At 49.3% G+C, this 21403-nt stretch overlaps 1 protein-coding gene and 1 long non-coding RNA gene across 5 annotated transcripts in view; one reads left to right on the top strand and one right to left on the bottom strand.

Moving 5' to 3' along the window:
- SETD3 (SET domain containing 3, actin histidine methyltransferase) overlaps window positions 1-21403 on the bottom strand; it is a 99635-nt gene that overhangs the window by 33753 nt on the left and 44479 nt on the right. The gene's annotated exons all lie outside the window — the stretch shown is intronic.
- On the top strand, window positions 13663-13957 carry LOC126084770 (uncharacterized). The gene is made up of 3 exons (XR_007519064.1): window positions 13663-13723; window positions 13817-13863; window positions 13911-13957. It is a non-coding gene; the product is annotated as an uncharacterized LOC126084770 (long non-coding RNA).

Here is a 21403-nt window from a genome sequence, read left to right as displayed (position 1 = left end):
CACCTTCACTGTTGGGGGCTGTGTCTCTGCACCTTCACTGTGGGGGGCTGTGTCTCTGCACCTTCACTGTGGGGGGCTGTGTCTCTGCACCTTCACTGTGGGGGGCTGTGTCTCTGCACCTTCACTGTGGGGGGCTGTGTCTCTGCACCTTCACTGTGGGGGCTGTGTCTCTGCACCTTCACTGTGGGGGGCTGTGTCTCTGCACCTTCACTGTGGGGGGCTGTGTCTCTGCACCTTCACTGTGGGGGGCTGTGTCTCTGCACCTTCACTGTGGGGGGCTGTGTCTCTGCACCTTCACTGTGGGGAGCTGCCTCTGCACCTTCACTGTTGGGGGGCTGTGTCTCTGCACCTTCACTGTGGGGGCTGTGTCTCTGCACCTTCACTGTGGGGGGCTGTGTCTCTGCACCTTCACTGTGGGGGGCTGTGTCTCTGCACCTTCACTGTGGGGGGCTGTGTCTCTGCACCTTCACTGTGGGGGGCTGTGTCTCTGCACCTTCACTGTTGGGGGCTGTGTCTCTGCACCTTCACTGTGGGGGGCTGTGTCTCTGCACCTTCACTGTGGGGGCTGTGTCTCTGCACCTTCACTGTGGGGGGCTGTGTCTCTGCACCTTCACTGTGGGGGGCTGTGTCTCTGCACCTTCACTGTGGGGGGCTGTGTCTCTGCACCTTCACTATTGGGGGGCTGTGTATCTACACTTTCACTGTGGGGGGCTGTGTCTCTGCACCTTCACTATTGGGGGGCTGTGTCTCTGCACCTTCACTGTTGGGGGGCTGTGTCTCTGCACCTTCACTGTGGGGGGCTGTGTCTCTGCACCTTCACTGTGGGGGGCTGTGTCTCTGCACCTTCACTGTGGGGGGCTGTGTCTCTGCACCTTCACTGTGGGGGGCTGTGTCTCTGCACCTTCACTGTGGGGGGCTGTGTCTCTGCACCTTCACTGTGGGGGGCTGTGTCTCTGCACCTTCACTGTGGGGGGCTGTGTCTCTGCACCTTCACTGTGGGGGGCTGTGTCTCTGCACCTTCACTGTGGGGGGCTGTGTCTCTGCACCTTCACTGTTGGAGGCTGTGTCTCTGCACCTTCACTGTGGGGGGCTCTGTCTCTGCACCTTCACTGTGGGGGGCTGTGTCTCTGCACCTTCACTGTTGGGGGCTGTGTCTCTGCACCTTCACTGTGGGGGGCTGTGTCTCTGCATCTTCACTATTGGGGGGCTGTGTCTCTACACCTTCACTGTGGGGGGGCTGTGTCTCTGCACCTTCACTATTGGGGGGCTGTGTCTCTACACCTTCACTGTGGGGGAGCTGTGTCTCCGCACCTTCACTGTGGGGGGCTGTGTCTCTACACCATCTCTGTGGGGGGCTGTGTCTCTGTACCTTCACTGTGGGGGAATGTGTCTCTGCACCTTCACTGTGGGGGGCTGTGTCTCTGCACCTTCACTGTGGGGGGCTGTGTCTCTGCACCTTCACTGTTGTAGGGCTGTGTCTCTGCACCTTCACTGTGGGGGGCTGTGTCTCTGTACCTTCACTGTAGGGGGCTGTGTGTCTGCACCTTCAGTGTGGGGGGGGCTGTGTGCACTTTCACTGTGGGGGGGCTGTGTGTCTGCACCTTCACTGTGGGGGGCTGAGTCTCTGCATCTTCACTGTGGGGGAACTCTACCTCTGCACCTTCACTATGGGGGGCTGTCTCTTCACCTTCACTGTGGGGGCTGTCGCTGCACCTTCACTGTGGGGGGCTATGCCTCTACACCTTCACTGTGGGGGCTGTCTCTGCACCTTCACTGTGGGGGGCTGTCTCTACACCTTCACTGTGGGGGCTGTCTCTGCACCTTCACTATGGGGGGCTGTGCCTCTACACCTTCACTGTGGGGGAGCTCTACCTCTGCATCTTCACTGTGGGGGCTATCTATGCACCTTCACTGTTGGGGGCTGTGCCTCTACACCTTCACTGTGGGAGCTGTCTCTGCACCTTCACTGTCGGGGAGCTCTACCTCTGTACCTTCACTGTGGGGGGCTGTCTCTGCACCTTCACTGTGGGGGCTGTCTCTGCACCTTCATTGCATGGGGCTGTGTGTCTGCACCTTCACTGTGGGGGAGCTCTACCTCTGTACCTTCACTGTGGGGGCTGTGCCTCTACACCTTCACTGTGGGGGCTGTCTCTGCACCTTCACTGTGCTGGCTGTGCCTCTACACCTTAACTGTGGGGGAGCTCTACCTCTGCACCTTCACTGTGGGGACTGTGCCTCTATACCTTCACTGTGGGGGGTTGTCTCTGCACCTTCACTGTGGGGACTGTGCCTCTATACCTTCACTGTGGGGGGTTGTCTCTGCACCTTCACTGTGGGGGCCTGTGTCTCTGCATCTTCACTGTAGGGGGAGCTCTACCTCTGCACCTTCACTTTGGGGGGCTGTGTCTCTGCACCTTCACTGTAGGGGCTGTCTCTGCACCTTCGTTGTGGGGGGAGCTCTACCTCTGCACCTTCACTGTGGGGGGCTGTGTCTCTCCACCTTCACTGTGGGAGCTGTGGGTCTGCACCTTCACTGTTGGAGCCTGGGCCTCTGCACCTTCACTGTGGGGGGCTGTGCCCCTGTGGCCTGGCACACTTGCCCTGGGCCCAGGCACTGTGTACGTACTAGTGCCCTTGTGCCTTCTCGAAAGAGGAGCTGAACACACCTGCAGGAAAATGAAAAAGGATGCACAAGAAGGCGGTAAGTGAGAGAAGACAGACAATGTGCGGCACTCCACTAGCAAGGGCACAGATAAAAGCGTTCGTCTGGGCAAGGAAAGAAAAGTGGAGAGAAAGAAGAGAGACGAAGGTATGGAGAAACTTTGAGATGGGGCTGGAAAGAAGCCCAGGAAACTAAGGATGGAGAGAACAGCTCAATTCGCTTAAACCCAGAGGCAAGGGCCTTTGCTTAAAGTGAGGCCACTGCTCTGCTTTATGTCCATCGTGAATGGTCTCCTGCAGCCTTTACCCCCACTTATGCTCAGCACTCCTGCAGTCACCTGAGAATTAATACTCTATTTCAATCCCAAATTTACGGCTTTTAGAGATCACTGAGTTCTCTGAAATACATGCTCTGTCCCCTGAACAAAGAATGCTGGACAGTCACAATGTGAGGAATCCTTGCTTCTACACTGACTGTCTTCAGCAGAATCAAATCCAAGACAGAACCTCTCTGAATCTCTTCAATTACCAGAGTTACTTACGAAAATCAGGCAATGTTAAGGCCTCCATAAGGCCTACCTTATATACTTAAGGATTTATTTTGGTCTCTAGTTCTACTGTGCATCTGAACACCTGTTTTTGTTCTCTGAGACAGATGAAAACCGTGTGGGATATCCTGAAGTGGCTCCAACACCAAGCACTCTGCTACCGCAAGCCCCACGGTCCCAGTGCTGCTCTCTGGGTGTACTGCGCCCGCCCCAGCCCTCAGTCCAGACCAACACATCCGCAGAGTGGAGCTGAGGAAACCGCACTTTTAACAAGCAGCTAATGCTCACTCGAGTTGAACCCAGGAACTGAGTCCCTTGCAAAACTAGCAGCCACAGAGGAGAAGGGAACAGAGATCTCTGCTATCTGATTAAGCCGTCCCACCTGTACACAGGCACACACATTTGAATGACAGCAAAATGCACCCTGGGAGAAGCTAAATTTCCCACTGGGGTTTCTGGGCCCATCTTTGTGCCAATCTGCCCCCTTGAGGTTCTGGGTCACTGAACACGGCCGAACAGAATAGATAAAACTTCAATATCCCTCCTTATGCTATTTTGTGTCTCCCCAATTTTTCTCCTGTAAGTACATATGACTACCACAATTTAAAAAATAATTTCATTTTTTAAAAAAAAGAAAAAAAAAAAATCTGAAAGCCCTCTGGCACCAGAATGGAAGACTCCGGCCACATCACTTTTTTCTGAGGATGTCTCTCTCATGCGGCTTTTGACCTGACCTGCAAATGATGACAATGAGCTCCACAGACCTTCATTAAGTGACAAGCATTAGGCTAGGAGCCTGGAAACAAAGGTGAAGAGGGTTTGTTCTCAGCCCTCTAGGGGCTCAAAATGCCTGTTAAAGAACTTAGTGAAGTTATTAATCAAGTGACTCACTAAGGGAAACATTAAACCCTGAATATGCTGAGCAGCTGAGAGGCCCGTCATCCTGAGCACCTAGCTCCTGACCCACCCTCTTCTCCCCACCGATACTCCACGGCCCACCATCCCACCGCACTGCATAGTGCTGAGCTCCAGACTTCACAGTTCAAGAGTTGTTGTTGTGTGCCATTGAGTCAATTCTGACTCACTGTGACCTTATATGACAACGCAGAGCTGCCCCCATAAGGTTTCCTTTCCTAGGCTGTAAACTTTACAGGAGCCGATTTCCAGGCCTTGTCTTCCATGGAGTGGCTAGTGGGTATGAACCATGACCTTTCAGATAGCAGCTGAGTGCTTAGCCACTGCGCCACCAGGGCTCCTTGCTCAAGAAGCAGTCCCCTGTTTTCAGTGCGCTGGTCACCGGGAGCAGAAAGGTCTGACTGAGGCAATTCCCCAATCTCCCTGTTACCTAATCAGCTCCAGGAGCAACAGGAAGAGCCGTCATTACGCAACACTTACGGAGTGCCTACTACGCTTACCATGCCCTCCCGCATTTTATATGTATTAACAAATGGAGATCTCGCAGTCACCCTACAACACAGGCACTGCTATCACCCCCACTTTACAAATACAGCAGCAAAGGCCCCAGAAGAAACTCACTCCAGGTTACCCAGCTGTAAGTGGAGGCGCTCTGAGCCCATTCACCTAACCACCTCAAGTGCTGTCTCCACACAAATATAACGCAGATCACTGTGAGAGGCGAACACCATTAGGCCGGCAGGCTTCCCACAACGTGGGCACCCCCTCATCTAGGTGAAGACTCAGACTTTACAGAGCGCTCTTCCACCGCTTACTGAATTGTCCCAATACCAACATGTCATCAATGGCACCCCTTTAGCGGACGGGAAAGCTGAGGCTATGACCTGCTATGCCTTAGGTCATTCAAAGCAAAGCTGATACAAACCCCGCGCTGTGATTCCAAACCTCGTGCTCTTTCTAGCATACAACGTTCACATAAGTGCAGACAAGTAAAAAAAGGAAATGAACGGCGCCCCGAATAACAACAGGCATGTTTAAAGATTTTAAAACAAGACCGCTGAGTCTAAATCTAGACCAGCTGATCCCCTCGCCAGGGTCAGTTCTAATGGCAGAATGATTCCCATCCCACAGCGATTTTTCCCATCTGACCATACGGCCATCAATTCTTATGTAAAAATGCACAGATTTTAACATAAGGATACTATATATTTCTTCAGTATGATCATTAAACTCAGAGAAATTTTTCACTCAGTCACTCTACACAACACTTTTCCCTTCTCACTATCTCATACCATCTCGAGTGGACACCACTTTTCAAAGTATTTTTTCTTTCTCCCAGCTACCCTAGAATATCAACATCTACTTAACAAGACTGGGATATTTAGGTGGCCAGTTTTATGGCAGACCTGCCAAGTGAAATACAATGGAACTGCAACAGAAAAATTCAAGGGACAAACTCCCTTCTGCCTGGCAAGTGTCGAGTTAATCAAGACACCCACGTGTAAAGAACCAGAAAGCAGTCCTGATAAACACCAACAGCGTACTTTACAGTCAATTTGTGGTGAGAATTCAATCTTGTATGCAGAAAGTCAATATTTCAGTTTTCATCATAGCTGCAACCTGAGAGTTAAAAGCAACACCAAGCAGAATTCTAAATCAAGTTCTTAATAATCAGATGGGAAGGTAGGAAGAAACTCTGCTTCTGCAGAAGTCAGACCCTTTACAGTCACGCTTCAAGTGCTGCTCTAAAACCACCCAGGATCAGAGCTTCCGTTCCGTGGGGTAACGCGCTCCCGATAACCAGTGTCCTGAGTTCTGCTTTAAACGAGAGGCGAGGGGCACAGATGGGGGACGACGAAGGGTCGTCTGAAATTGTTCTCCTAACGTTCACAAGGATTAAGGAGAGACGGCCCACAGACGGAAAGGTGGAAGGTAGAGCAATAAAGCGTCTAGAGGAAAACGTACAACGCTATCTTCACGGTCAGTACTAGGCCAGGGCTCCGGAACTCCAACATTTTCGACATTTTGGGGCCAGATAATTCTTGGTTTTGGGGGCTGTCCTGCACACTGCACGACGTTCAGTGGCAAGCCTGGCCCAGCCGTGACAACACCACGTCTCTGTCCCCTGAGAGACAAATGGCTCCTGGACAAGGACTTCTGGTGTAAGGGAGCCACTGGCCAGGCAAAGAGTTCTTACAGAAGACACAAAAAGCACTATCTTCTGAAAATAAACCTGATAAATTGGACTTTATTAAAATTAACAACTTGTATTCATCAAATGCTATCATTAAGGACGTGACTAGGTTAAGTCAAAGACTGGGAGAAGATATTCCAAAACATACATCTGATAAAGGACACATATTCAGAATAAAATGCCAGATTAAAAATGGGCTAAAGACTTGAACAGGCACCTCCCAAAAGAGGACACCCAAGCAGCTAATAAGCAAAAATGAAAACACACTCAACACCATTAGTCACCAGGGAATGCAAATTAAAACGACAATGAGATACCAGTACACAGCCATCAGAACACCTAACGTGAGCAGAAGACCCAGTGCTGGTGAGGGGGTGGAGCAACTAGGACACTCATGTCTTGCCAGTGAGAGTATCGATGGGTTCAACCAGTTTGAAACAGTTTATCAATATCTACTGGAGCTAAATATACAACTGCCCAGTGCCCCAGTAGAAAATCCCCAAGCAAAAGGGCTGCATATGTTCACAAAAAGACATGTACGAGATTACCGATAGCAGCTTCATTCACAATAGCCAAAAGCTGGATCCATTCAGAATGTCCATCAATAAAAGAACAGATGAACTGTGGTACAGTCACACCATGGCAAACTAGGCAGCATTACAGGGAATCAACTACCTATAGCCAGCAACATGGATGAATCTCAGACATTACAAACAAAAGGCTGGATGCAAGAAAGTACTTATTGTATGAATCTATTTATACGAAGGTCATGAACAGGCAAAACTAACATATGATGAGAGAATCACAATTGGGGTCACCTCTTAGGAAGGAAAAGTGGGTACTGACTGGAAAGGGGCACTGGGGAGTTTTCCAGGGTCCTGGAAACGTTCCATAGCCTAGATCTGGGTTGTGGTTACTTAAGTGTAAAAATGGAGTTCCATATTTAATACCTGTGTACTTTATGGTGGGTAAGCTGAACCTCAATAACAATAAAAAAAGTCAAGATAAAATTTCCCAAACTGTTCATCTTTGCTACGGAAGTTACCAAATGCCCCGCTACCTTTTCTTTTTTTTTCCCACATCACTTATTTATTCTAGTAATATTGGCCACGGTCACTGGAGTGGTCAAAAGCCTCCTCATGACCACCACACAGCTCATCAACAGGTACATATTACTTACCATTATTTGATCTTTTTCTGTTACGTGTTATATATATTGACTGGGTAGACTGTTGACAGATCTTATAAAACAGTTCCTACTGTTCAATGTTTGGGGAGATACTACTGATCTTTACTGCATTTAAAGTCTCATCATTTTCATCTTTTTTTTTTTTTAATGGAGTAAACTCTTAAATCCCTCCTGCCTCTCAATTTCTCTTGGCAACCGTTGCCCATAATTTCGGTAATTAATCCGATACCAACTGGTCAAACTGTTCTATTGCCATCAGCTGTTACCCGAACATTCTATTGTCATTTGGCTTTTGTTCATCTGTCTTATTTCCCCAACAAGCTGATTATGAACTGGGGACCGAGGGGAGACTAGGGCCTGAAGCTCACACCTTTGAACACCCACAGTCCCCTGACTCTAGCCGCCACTCAACAGCGTGTTTGACTTGGGAAGAATGAGCAAAGGTCATCCAGCTCATTTCATACCTAATTTAACAATCACCTCTTCGGTATCCCTGAAGGTCAATGACAGGTCACTTCTTTTTAAAAACATGCATTTGTAACATGCTCTAAATCTTGAAACACCTTTCCTTCCATTTCTCATCTGGCCCTCACACTCCTGTAGGGAAAACAGGACAGGCTTCCAATTTTGTTATAATGTGGAAACTGAGGCTCCGAGAGCTTGAGTAACTTATCCATGGTCACACAACAAGTGAATGGCAGAAAAAGAATAAGAATTCATGCCTCTGGTGGCTTGTAATCAATCTATCCACCACGCCTGCCTTCCAAATGATGCCCATTAATTTCATCCTTCTACCGTGTGAAATAAGGAGCCCCAGTGGTGCAATGGTTAAGTGCTTGGCTGCTAACAGAAAGGCTGGTGGTTTGAGCTCATCCAGCAGCTGTGCAAGAGAAAAGACCTGGCCATCTGCTCCTATTAAGATTACAACCTAGAAAACCCTGTGTGGAAATTCTACTCTCTCACATAGGGTCACTATGAGTTGAAATTGACTCAACGGCACCTAACAACAACTGTATTAAATAGCTTTTAAAACGAGATGGTCCTTGTCTACCTGTTAGCTCTCCTTCTCGTTTTTTATCACCCAGAATTTTGGTAAGTGTGCTGTCTAGGCCTTCACGGCCACCCCCAACAAGGTATTAGGCAGGACAGGGCCCGTGACAGAGCCCGTGACAGAGCCTGCAAGCCTGACAGCCATCCACTAACTCTACCCCCATCCAGGCAACACTGCTCTGTCACAGCACAGGATTTGTGTGGGCTGAGAGGAAGCACCCCTTTAAGGTGGCGCAAGCAGTTTGCACTTGACTAATCTAAAGGTTGGCAGTTCAAACCCACCCAGTGGTGCCACAGAAGGGCCTGGCAATCTTGCTTCCATAAAAATTATAGCCAAGAAAACCCTATGGAGCAGTTCTACGCTGGTACACACAGGGTTGCCATCAATCAGAATCGACTTGATGGCAACAGGTTTGGTTTGGTTTCGATTTTAAATTGGAAAAAAAAAAAAACGAGATCTGCTTGGAATGACTTTTTCTTAATGCAAATTTGATTTGGTCCATGTTATGTTCTTATTGGGCTTTGAATTCTCAGAGCAGCCCCCCAGAAAGGGAAGTGCCTACCCCCTCATTTCTTTCCAGAAAATCCAGAAATGTGTGAAAAGTGCTGACACTGCAAACATCGTCACCGCCTACTCTCGGTCACACACTAGAGTTACATTTCTTATCCAATGAAAGTTCACTGAGTTCTTACTACGTGCCAGCACCGCTCTAGGTGCCCAATACAAAAATTCAAGTCTTGTGGCACTAACACTTTAGCAGAATTCCCGATTACATCCTACCACTTAAAAGCATTTCAACAACTCATGCCGAAATGTAAGTCAGATTTACTTCTTATTGTTAGCTGCCATGAGCTGGCACCAACTCATGGAGCCCTTATGTATCAGAACAAAACGTTCTCCAGTCCTGCACCATCTTCACGATCGCTGGTGTGTTTGAGTCCACTGTTACAGCCACTGTGTCGATCCATCTCATTGAAGGTTTCCCTTGTTTTTGCTGACCCTCTGCTTTACCAAACACAATGTCCTTTTCTAGCGATTGGTCTTTCCTGGTGATGGGTCTAAAGCAAGCAAGCCAGTCTCTCCATCCTCACTTCTAAGGAGCATTCTGGTTGTATTTCTTCTAAGACTGATTTGTTTGTTCTTCCTGCAGTCCATGGTATAGTCAATATTCTTAGTCAACACCACAATTCAAATGCATCAATAATTCTTCTATCTTCCTTTTCACTTCCCGGCTTTCACGAGCATATGAGGTGATTGAAAAGACTATGGCTTGGGTCAGTGGTTTGAACCCAGCAGTCGCTCTGCGGGGAAAGAGATGTGGCAGTCTGCTTTCAGAAAGATCACAGCCTTGCAAACCTTGTGGGGCAGTTCTACGCTATGAGCTGGCATCAACTTGACAGCAACAGGTAATGGCTTGGGTCAGCTGCCTTAGTCATCAACAGATTTACTCAACAGTAGGGAGTAATAAATGTTTGTGGAATGAATGACCAGCTCCCCATGCTTAAGAAATGAAGTCGGCACAATATGGTGCAGAGAGGAGAGGGTTCAAAACTAGATATGAATTTAAGTCCTGAGGAATAACCGAAATGTTGGCAGTTCAAATCCACCCAGAGGTGCCTAGGAAGAAAGGCCCGGAGAATCTGCCTCTAAAAGTTCACAGCCACTGAAAACTCTATGGGCAGTTCTACCCTGAACACATGGGGTCACAAGACACATGGTGCCACCGTGAGTCTGAATCAACTCAATAGGAACTGGTTTGTCTTTTGGTACCAGGCTGCTAACCAGAAGGTGGGCTGTCTGAATCCACCAGCAGCTCCATGGAAGCCCTATGGCGCAGTTCTACTCTGTCCTACAGGGTCTCTACGAGTTGGAAACAAACCAACGGCAATGGGTTGGAACTAGGTATGAATTTTAAAAAGTTCTGGAACAAACAGGCCAGAACAGAGGCCTCGATTTCCTCCCGTCAAACACAAACAGTAATAACTAGGCTTCTCAGGATTTCGATGAGGACGGATGGAATCATACAGATTTGGATGAGCAAAGGGCTACTGAGCACCCGCTCTGTCCCCTGCCTTCCTCTCTGCTGACTCCTCCCTCACTTCCTCTGCTCCCGCCGCACAGGTGTGCCCTTTGCTCTCCACCTGGTGAACTCCTGGGCCTTCTTCGGGGGTCAGTTACCATCCCCACCTCCAGGAAGCTTTTCCTGATTCATTCTTCTGGGTTTCCCCTGCCTCTGGGCTAGCTCCCCACTGTGGGCAGTGTTATCACTGCATTGGATTGGGTTTTCCACTAGGACTCAAAGCTCCTTGAAAACAGACACGACATCACGGTCTCTCTGCAGCCCCAGCACTAGAGATGCCACTCACGTGGCAGTGCAGCCTGAGAATGTGCGGGAAAGCCAACGAGGAAAGGGCACCAGGTACAGTGAGACGTGTGCGTGTGGTGTGTGTGTGAGAGGGGGACGGAGAGAGATGGGGGAAGGGACTGGCTCCTCCCAGTGGACAGGACTCCTAAAGCCCGTGTCACCCGGGTCAACATCTCAGTAACTCATGGACACTCCATTTCACATCTCCATTAACTCCTTCACCACCACCTCACTGGCATCTTGGCTGACAAGCGGCCATATGCAGACACCAGCAGCTGGGCCTACGTCCCCCAGGTTAGTCCACTTGCCCGTTAAGGGGATGCTGACGTGTCCTTCAGGCTCCAGGGACCACAGCCGCTAATTCACTTTAGACTAATGAAGAGACCACATGAGAGCAAAGACTCCAAAGCCGAGGGTCACGTTTGTGATGTAAACGCTCTCAGAGAGAAACCGGTTTATTAATTTTAAATGACTTCACAGCATTTAAGAAAAAGCATGAGACTGACACAAAGATTTTAAAACTCATTAGTCGGCCTTGAAATCACTGATATATTTAAATTGAAACCTGCTCGTTTTGACAGATTTCCGCTCAGACATGCTATTGTGTGTGTCACTGTGGTTAGGGTTGGCTGATCACTTCCACTAAAATCTTTACTTTCAGCAGCTCATAATTTAACAGTAAAATGTGCTCTAGGTTTGACTTTTGCATACAAAAGGTTTCTGTTTGAAATATATATTCTGAAGTACAAAATAAACCTGTCTAGACTGAAAAATAAGACGCGAAGTACTACAGATTATTTTTGGTGTGTATATGGTTTAGACAAGATAGAATAAGCTAGGAATTTAGGATATAAAATTTCCTTTCTAAGCCGTAAAGGTTAGAGATGGAAAAAGGCTGATAAAGTCAGTTTATGAACAGGAGGGAGAAGATAAGACCAACCTATTCCAGACAGTGCGAGCTCACCCCTGACTATCTCCCAAACTCTTCACATCCAGTTTGTCACCAGGTGCCATCAATTCCACCTTTAAGTTTCTCAGATTCATCAGGTTAAGTGGTCTTCTTGTCTGCTGAGGCCATCTTTAAACAAGCGAGCAGACAAGCCATGCAGATCTGACTACACTCTTGCTCCCTGGTTCCCTATCACTTGCAGCTCAAAATCTCAACTGCTTAGCCAGGCTTGCAGAGGGCGCTTCCCTGGCTGCCTCGATGGCCTGTGCCCTCCTCCCTCCCTCTCTGTCCACCCCAGCTCCGGGTGAACAAGCCTTTCTGTTTCATCTTCTTCCCTTTTGCACCCAAAGCAGGTATCTTCCTCAACAACTTCATGGAAGGGTGTGCAAATCCAGCTTCTGGTTCACTGCATCAACAGTGTGCTTCTCATGTTAAAAGCACATTTATATCCATTTACATCTCACCTGCCTTTGCAAGCCTGTGAGTGAGACGGATACGTTGTAAATGTGGAACCCGTTGTAAATGTGGAACCCGAGGCTCAGGCAGTTGGAGCGACTTGAACAGGTGCCACATAACAGAAGTGCTCAAAGCAGCAGTTTCATCCCAAACCTGCCCTGCACTTCCCAGGCGGATTCTCAGCTCAGGCTTTGCGCACTGCCTCCCGCTGCAAATCAGCCAACTGGGTCCTGCATCCAGGGCACTGCCCTCTGTCCTCTCACATTCTCTGCCTGCTTCCTGCTCGCTCCTGACTCCAGGCCACCCAGACAGGTTTGCCTTTCAAGTCCCAGCTCAGGTCCCACCAACCCACTGCCCCAGCCTTCAGTGACCTCGGACAGCAGGGCTGCTGCCTCAGTTTACCATTCTTGCTATTCAACATTTCCTGCTTGCTGCTTTTCTCCCACTTCCACCATAATCCCCCAGGAGCCAAGGACGTCATCTGACTTCCATATGTCTACACAGCACCCACCACTAAGCTGGAGGAGCAAGCATTCAGTAAAACTCCATTATCACCAGAAAATATTTTAAACGCGGAGTGCTTCGACTTCATTTAAAAAAAAAAAAAAGACATGAATACCAGTACTATTTTCTCCCGAGGGAACCGAATATAAATAAAAATAAACACAGTATCCATGCTACATTTTTCTATTACTAATTTTTAGAGTTTGCATTTTCTTTTAAACAGAAGTTGATTTGTGAAATGAAAAAATTATGCAAATCATGTGTGACTAAGCCTGAGGTCTAAAGAACACAGGAGGGCCTAAAACTAATAGCTATCCAAAAATGTAATTCCGGTTTAAATGGCTGACAATCTCAGGGCATTATGCTACAGTCATATGTGAAGTGGAGATACCCAGTAATTTCCAAGAGGAAAGAGCAGGGAAGAGGGTCAGGAGCAACATATACGGCCTCAGACGTCTACACATCAACACGCGGAGGAGGGGTAATTCACGTGAGTCAGAGGAAGAGTAAACACAGGTCTGGAACCATCAGAAGGCCCTGGCTGGAGAGGACTTGCACCTGGAGCACAGCAATGGAGCGGACGCGTCACCTCCAGGAACCTGGTAGGAAGGCCGGAAAGAGGCACAGGCATACCTGCAGAGGCCCATGAGTCTGAGGTCGCAGGCCTGGCACAGACATACCTGCAGAGCCCAGCGAGTCTGAGGTCACAGGCCTGGCACAGACATACCTGCAGAGCCCCGTGAGTCTGAGGTCGCAGGCCTGGCACAGACATACCTGCAGAGCCCCGTAAGTCTGAGGTCGCAGGCCTGGCACAGACATACCTGCAGAGCCCCGTGAGTCTGAGGTCGCAGGCCTGGCACAGACATACCTGCAGAGCCCCGTGAGTCTGAGGTCGCAGGCCTGGCACAGCATACCTGCAGAGCCCCGTGAGTCTGAGGTCGCAGGCCTGGCACAGACATACATGCAGAGCCCAGCGAGTCTGAGGTCGCAGGCCTGGCACAGACATACCTGCAGAGCCCCGTGAGTCTGAGGTCGCAGGCCTGGCACAGACATACATGCAGAGCCCAGGGAGTCTGAGGTCGCAGGCCTGGCACAGACATACCTGCAGAGCCCCGTGAGTCTGAGGTTGCAGGCCCGGGATAAATGTCGGGCAAGGATGAGATGGAAGAGAGAAGCTGGCAGTGTTGTAGATGCATGTTCCACATCATCTCATCTTTTGGAGAACACAGAAGGCACTTTTTTAACATAGAGTAAAATACAATCGTCTAAGAGAACAGAAAGCAGTTATCTGGAGGGCTGCTAGATTAAATCGGCTAGAGGCAGGGGATCAGATAAATTCTCCTCTCACGGGGAGTGTCACCTCTTAGAAGAGAGAGCAAGATGACAGGAGCCAGCTCTTATGATGCCATTGCCTGTAAGCAGTGTGACCTAAGTTCTGTTACACAGGGACAGTCCTCATTCACTCTGGCTCCTTCGCCATCCCCAGGTTCAGCATTAGTTGGGACAAAAGTGCCCAACAGGGACCTCTGAACAAACTGGAAAAAGGTGCCTCATCTGTGAGGACACATTGCTGAGGGGACATGGCTTGGGGAGTGGAGGACGGGCTAGACTTTGGCCTTGCTCACCCTTCTGACCAGATGGTACGCCACCGGTGGAGGTCCTGGCCACATGTAATTTACTGGAGGGCAGTGACTGCACCACTTAGCAAACACTACCTGAGCCCTCCTGGGTGACAGGACTGTGCCTGGCAGAGGTGCCACCCTGGTGACAGTGAGAAGGAATGGAAGGTCCCTGCCTGTGATGCTCTCGCACTAGAGAGGAGACACAAAAGCAATTACAGACAGTTACCGGGGCTGTGAACGACATGAACAGCATGCAAACAGAGAGAACACGGGGTCTACTTTATGCTCAAGGAGCCCTGGAGGTGCATTGGTTAAGCACTCAGCTGCTAATCAAAACACTGGCAGTTCGAACCCACCAGCGGCTCTACTGGATAAAGACCTGGTGATCCGCTCCCATAAAGACTGTCACTGTCGTTAGGTACCCCCAAGTCGGTTCTGACTCATAGAGACCCTATGCACAGCAGAACGAAACACTGCCTGGTCCTGCACCCTCCTTACATCTTCCTCTTGTTCGCTGATCCTCTACCAAGCATGACGTCCTTCTCCAGGGACTGATCTCTCCTGATAACACGTTCAAAGTACGTTAAGACGAAGTCTCACCATCCTTGCATCTAAGGAGCATTCTGACTGGACTCCTTCCAAGACACACTTGTGTTCATTCTTCTGGCATGGTACAGGTTTCCACACTATCCACAAGTACAGCATTCCTATGAAAACTTTCATAAGCCAGAATGGCATAAAGTGAAGAAGTAATTACCATTAATTTATACGAGGAAATTTTTGAACATTCCCAACCCCAAAAATAACCCACTAAGTCATACCAAATAGCACCTAAAGCCTAAACCAGCCCTGACCTGCGGTAAACACAGGAATGCGGAGTGCAGTTCCAGGGCACAGAACTCAGCAACGCCACTCCCGCTGCGCTGGTGCGCGCTGCCTAACGGCTCGCTGCAAAACAAACGCTGAACGCTGTTTCCACTTTTCGCCTTTTTTTGTAAATGCAAAAATCCTCTTCGGATTTCCTTCAGTTAGCGAAAGCAGGTACTAATATAGGTCTTTTATAAAAGCAAAGTGGCATAAGGCGAACTTTCGAAAAGCAGGGGATACCTGTGTTCGGTATTCACCACCAACGTTGTAACTGAAAGACGTCAATTCTTCTTTGATCTTCCTTATTCATTGTCCAGCTTTCACATACATATGAGACGACTGAAAATACCATGGCTTAGGTCAGGTGCACCTCAGTCCTCAAAGTGACATCTGTGCTGTTTAACACTTTAAAGGGGTCTTCTGCAGCAAATGTGACCGGTGTAATACATTGTTTGATTTCTTGACTGCTGCTTCCATGGGTCCTCTTCGCTTTCAGCCCCGTAAAGATTACAGCCTTAGAAAACCTGTGGGGCGGTTCTACTCTGTCCTACAGGGTAACTATGAGTCGGAACTGACTCGCTGCCACCCAGCAACAACTTTATGGCCAGAAAAAAACTTGCCCGGGATGTGACATTTAAGCTGACACCTGGAGACTGAGGAGTCAGACATTCACACTACTCGGGGACAATTATCCCAGGCAAGAAGGGGGTCAACGGCAAAGCCTGAGGACACAAGATCCTTGGCAAGTCCCAGGAACTGACCACAACCAGAGGGCAGGCTCTGATGAAGAATTACGTATTAATAATACAATCCTTGATGTACTTCTACCGCCCCTTCCCCCTCCCCTGCTTTAGCCAGCACTTGGTCTTCCCCGAGAGAAGGCGAGGAGGAAGGATACAAAGCCGCAGCCTAAGCCACATCTAGCCGCAGCCTAAGCCATCGAAGCCAAAAGTGATGACCGAAACAGCAGAGTTCTGCAGGACAGGAACCAGGGTGTGCGTTGGGACACCAATATTAACCAATACGAGTATCACAAATATGTCCAGTAACTTGGAAGAGCGTTATCATACGGCCACTCATCCAGGGTCTCCTTGAAAACAGGCACTGGTTCCAACCTCTCCTACCATACACGTTCAAGCCAGCACACGCTAGTCAGCCGTACAGCAAATGAAGTCCTGACACACGCTACAACATGGATGAACCTGGAAACATCATCCTGAGCGAAGTCGGTCAGTCACAAAAGGACAAATATTATGTGACCCCACTCACATGAAACATGCAAACGAAGGAGCCCTAGTGGCAAAACTGGTCAGGCACTTGGCTACTAACCTAAAGATTGGTGGTTTGAATCCAGCCATCCACTCCATGGGAAAAAGACCTGGCGATCTGCTTCCATAGAGATTACAGCCTAGAAAACCCTACTCTGTTAAACGGGGTCACTATGAGTGGAAACCAACTCAACAGCTCCTAACAGCAACAACACAGAGACCAAAGTTTGTTTGCAGTTACCAGAGGTGAGAGGAAGGAGGAAAGGGAGACTCTTTGCTTGGGGGCACTGAGTTTTTGTTACGGTGGTGGAGTACCGTGGAAACAGACGGTGGCAATAGCTGCACAACGTAACAAACACCAGCAGCGTCACTGAGCTGTACATGTAAAAACGTTACAGGGGCAAACGTTGTTAAATATTTTTACCACAATTTTCAAAAAGGAGGAACGATGAATGAAAATAATAAACGTGTCTCAGAAGATAGGGAACTTACACCCCAAATACAGACTTTGGGGTAGAGGAAAAGTAGGTTTTAAGAAAGATACTTTCCAGAGTTTTTCTGTTTTTAAACTTGTGGAGATTTTCACAAAAAATTCCACTGACCAGGCTTGTGGGAAAGGCCCCAGGTGAGTGCGGCGGGGCTGCAGGGGTGGAGGGAGGTAAGGAACTATGAAAGCATGGTGTCATGGATTGAACTTTATCCCCCCAAAAACATGTGTCAACTTGGACAGGCCATGATTCCCAGTATTCTGTGGTCATCCTCCATTATGTGATCATAATTTTACGTTAGAGGATTAGGGTGGGATTGTAACACCTTAAACAGGTCACATCCCTGAACCAACGTAAAGGGAGTTTCCCTGGGGTGTGGCCTGCACCACCTCTTATCTTTCAAGAGATAAAAGGAAAGAGAAGCTAGCAGAGAGTGGGGACCTCCTACCACCAAGAAAGCAGTGCTAGAACTAGGGCACGTTCTTTGGAACTGAGGTTCCTGTGCTGAGATGCCCCCAGACCAAGGGAAGATGGATGACAAGGACCTTCCTCCAGAGCCGACAGAGAGAGAAAGCCTACCCCTGGAGCTGATGCCCTGAATTCGGACTGTAAGAAAATAAATTTCTCTTTGTTAAAGCCATCCACTTGTGGTATTTCTGTTATAGCAGCACTGGATGACTAAGACACATGGTCTGGCTGGACAGACAGCGTGGGGCACTGGAAAGCCACAGCCTTCAGGGTCAGATGGATCTGGGGTTCCATCTTGACTCAGCCACTCAACATGGGCCAGCTTTCTCGCCGTGACATCTGTCTACTCAGCTGTAAAATGGGGCTAATGCCCAGCTGTCAGGGTCATGGTGAGGATCAGATCAGCCTCTGGGGAGCGTCTCGGTACTGCCGGCCTGAGGCAGTCCTTGGTAAGCACTGACTCAGGAGTGAGGCCGCAGCCTTTCTGGCCTGTTTTAACTTCTCTGTACAAGAATTCAACCATCACTGGGCTGGGCCTAGTATCTGAGGTTTCCTCTCAATCTAATCTAATTAGCTCTGCCTCAAATTTCCACTGGAAGGCAGGAGCTCCTGGCTCTCCCCTTGCGGTAAGGATAAAAGGGGAGAAGTGCCTCACAGGGCTTCCCATATGGCAGGCATGGCTGTAAATGTTCACTCTCCCCTCTTGTAACAGGCTGCTAGCCCCGAGACCCATCACTAGGGACATGTATGGATGTTGTTGCCTCTGTAAGTCCGTCTATGTACCCAGGCAGGCACTTCTGCTAATATCTAACACCTGGGTAACGTGAAGTCCAAGGCTGCGGGACAACACACTCCCTGGAAACCCTGTGGGCTGTCCGACTCTGTCCAATAGTGTCATCATGAGTCGGAATCGACTCGACGGCAATGCGTTTGGTTTTGGTTCCTAAAATAGAGTCTCAAAGTGAGAAGTTTTTCTAAAGAAGGCAAGGACCATAAGGAAGGTAAGGGGATGAGAAAGGGGAGGAAGGCTGTGGCTGAACAGGCAGGTGGCTGGGAGAACTGCCAGGCCAGGGAGAACAGGGATGCAACTAACAAACAGAGCAGGCCGTAGTGACCTGAAAACCTATAGGAGGGCCCAGGTGTGGCTACCAATCCTCCAGCCCTCTCCAACTCTACAAGACAGGACAAAGGGCCCACACAGAACGTCAGCTATGCCTTGCCCCAGTCAAAACCTTGAATATAGAGAAAAAGAGTTTTACTTCTTGAGTCCCCCAAAGGCACCTAAAACTAAAGGACAGCTGGAAAAAAAACAGAGAAAACAAAGAACAGGAAATTCCAGAAGGTGAAGTCTATATCTATTTGAATTTCTATAACATTATAAAACAAGTGAAAAACACAAATTAGATTTTTTTAAATGACATATCTGCATTGTTGAAGATGATGACAACAGATACTTTTAACTGAATAATTTACACGAACCTCAAAAAGGACACAGTAAGGACAACTCTCCCACATTTAACACAAGTCAGTGGTGGCCAAGGTCAGCTATCAGGCACACGCAGGACACAGGTCAGAGTGTTTCAGCAAGACAGCGGTGGCTCGAAAAAGACAATAAAGGTACTGGCCATCCTCCACAGGAAATGCAAGCCTGGGCTGACTTCCTGAGCTCCAGTTTTCTCACATATTTTATATCACTGAAAGTCAAACTGGAGCCCTGGTGGTGCAGCGGTTAAGAGCTCAGGATGCTAACCAAAAGGTCGGCAGTTTGAATCCTCCAGCTGCTCCTTGGAACCCCTATGGGGCACTTCTCTCTGTCCTAGGGGGTTGCTATGAGTCAGAATTGACTTGACAGCAATATTTTTTGTTTTGCTTTGTTTTTTTTTGATGGGTGGGGTTAAAAGTCAAAACCAGTAAGGGTAAAAATAAAACACAGGATTGTGGGTTTCACTGTAGCTTGGGGGAGAAAAGCAAATGGCCTTCTCACTTCTTATAAAAAATATCTCCCAGCTCTGGCTCAGAGTGAAACTGAAAGGTGGGCAGAAGGGGTCTCCCACAGGGAGCTGGAAAACTGCTTGCCTGCAGCTTGTGCGGCTCCTCACAGGAGGGCCCTGGCACACGCAGCCCCTCTCACAGGCCACACTCAACATTACAGCCTGAGAAAAAAGATTTTAAACACGATTACTCTGCTTTTGAAACTTAAAAGACCAGAAACCACCCTAAAGAGTAAGCGTGCAAGGAAGGCCCACTTCCTCCTTGCAGCTTCAGGAGCCCCTGCCATCAGAGACACAGGCCTGGTCTACATCCAGCTCCAGACCTGGACGCTGTCACCTCTGACAAGCTGCTCAACATCTCCTAGTCCGCGTGCAAAATGGGGGCTGAGGCCGCACTCACAGGGGCCCTGGGAAGTTAAAACCCTCAGAGGGGGACCAGGCACTGCGTCACCCTCATGGCGAGTGCCACCATTTAGATGGGCGTGTTCATAACAGTGGGCTCCCCATTGCAGGGTGTCCCCATCACGGTGGGCGTCCCCACTACAGAGAGTGCCCCCATGGTGGCTGTCCTCATCGTGGCAGGCGTCCCCACCACAGAGGGCGGCCCCACTGCAGAGTGCGCCCTCACAGTGGGCGTCCCCATCATGGCAGGCGTACCTACCACAAAGTGCACCCTAACAGTGGGTGTCCCCACCGCAGAGTGCACCCTCACAGTGGGTGTCCCCATCATGGCGGGTGTCCACCGCAGAGTGCGCCCTCACAGTGGGTGTCCCCATCATGGCAGATGTCCCCACTGCAGAGTGCGACCTCACAGTGGGTGTCCCCATCATGGCGGGCATCCCCATCGCAGAGTGTGCCTTCACAGTGGGTGTCCCCATCATGGCAGATGTCCCCACTGCAGAGCACGCCCTCACAGTGGGTGTCATCATGGCGGGCATCCCCACCGCAGAGTGCGCCCTCACAGTGGGTGTCCTCATCATGGCGGGCGTCCCCACCACAGTGGGCATCCTCATCATCGTGAATGCCCACATCACAGCAGGCAGCCCCATCACAATGGATACTGCCATTATCATGGGTGTCCCCATCACAGGGGACATTCCCATCACAGTAGGCACCCCCATCAGCACAGGTACCCCCATCATGATGGACATCCCCATCATAGTGGGTGTCACCATTAAGACAGCATCTTCATCACAGTGCATGCCCTCATCATGGGGGACACCCCATCACGGCAGGCATCCATCACAATGGGCATAAGCTTTGGCTGCAGCTCTGGGCAGGGGCTTTGGCTCCATTCCTGTGCACGGTGCCTTCTGTTTGCAGCCTGAGATCCCCTACTGTGTGCTCAGGAGACACCCAACCTAACTTAGCCAATCGCACAAAGCACATATGCAGGGCATTACTGACGTGGCGGGAAAAGTCCCCGCCCACTCAGATAAACAACCTGAGAACAGAAATCATCTTTCCCCTCTACACCCTGTAATTTCTACCCAGTTCCCATCACTGTGGAACCCAAAGAATAAATCTAGACTCACTGCTCATCACTCTCCATATTATTCTATTAAACTGACCCTCTCTCCTGGTCACCACACCTCAGACTTGGCTCCTTCCCCTCCATCTCTGTAGCTATTCACACCCCCTCAGTAGGTGTGACATTACTGGGAAGTTGGCTGCGAACAAAAATGTCACATTTGCCTCCAGGAAAAAATTTAAATGAGAATGAGGTCAAGAGATTAGTATATAGAAGCAGTGTCCATGACTACTCTTTTCGACTTTGTGCAGTGGGCTAAGCGAGCTTTCTAAGTGATTGCTTGTGCTGTGAATCAATTAAATTAATCTCGGTAAACGTTTATGAAACACCTCGATG

Source organism: Elephas maximus, chromosome 10, assembly GCF_024166365.1.
Source record: "Elephas maximus indicus isolate mEleMax1 chromosome 10, mEleMax1 primary haplotype, whole genome shotgun sequence".
In the NCBI taxonomy this organism is placed as follows: domain Eukaryota; kingdom Metazoa; phylum Chordata; class Mammalia; order Proboscidea; family Elephantidae; genus Elephas; species Elephas maximus.
Note: the sequence above shows the minus strand (reverse complement) of the source record. Positions and strands in the feature narration are given on the sequence as shown.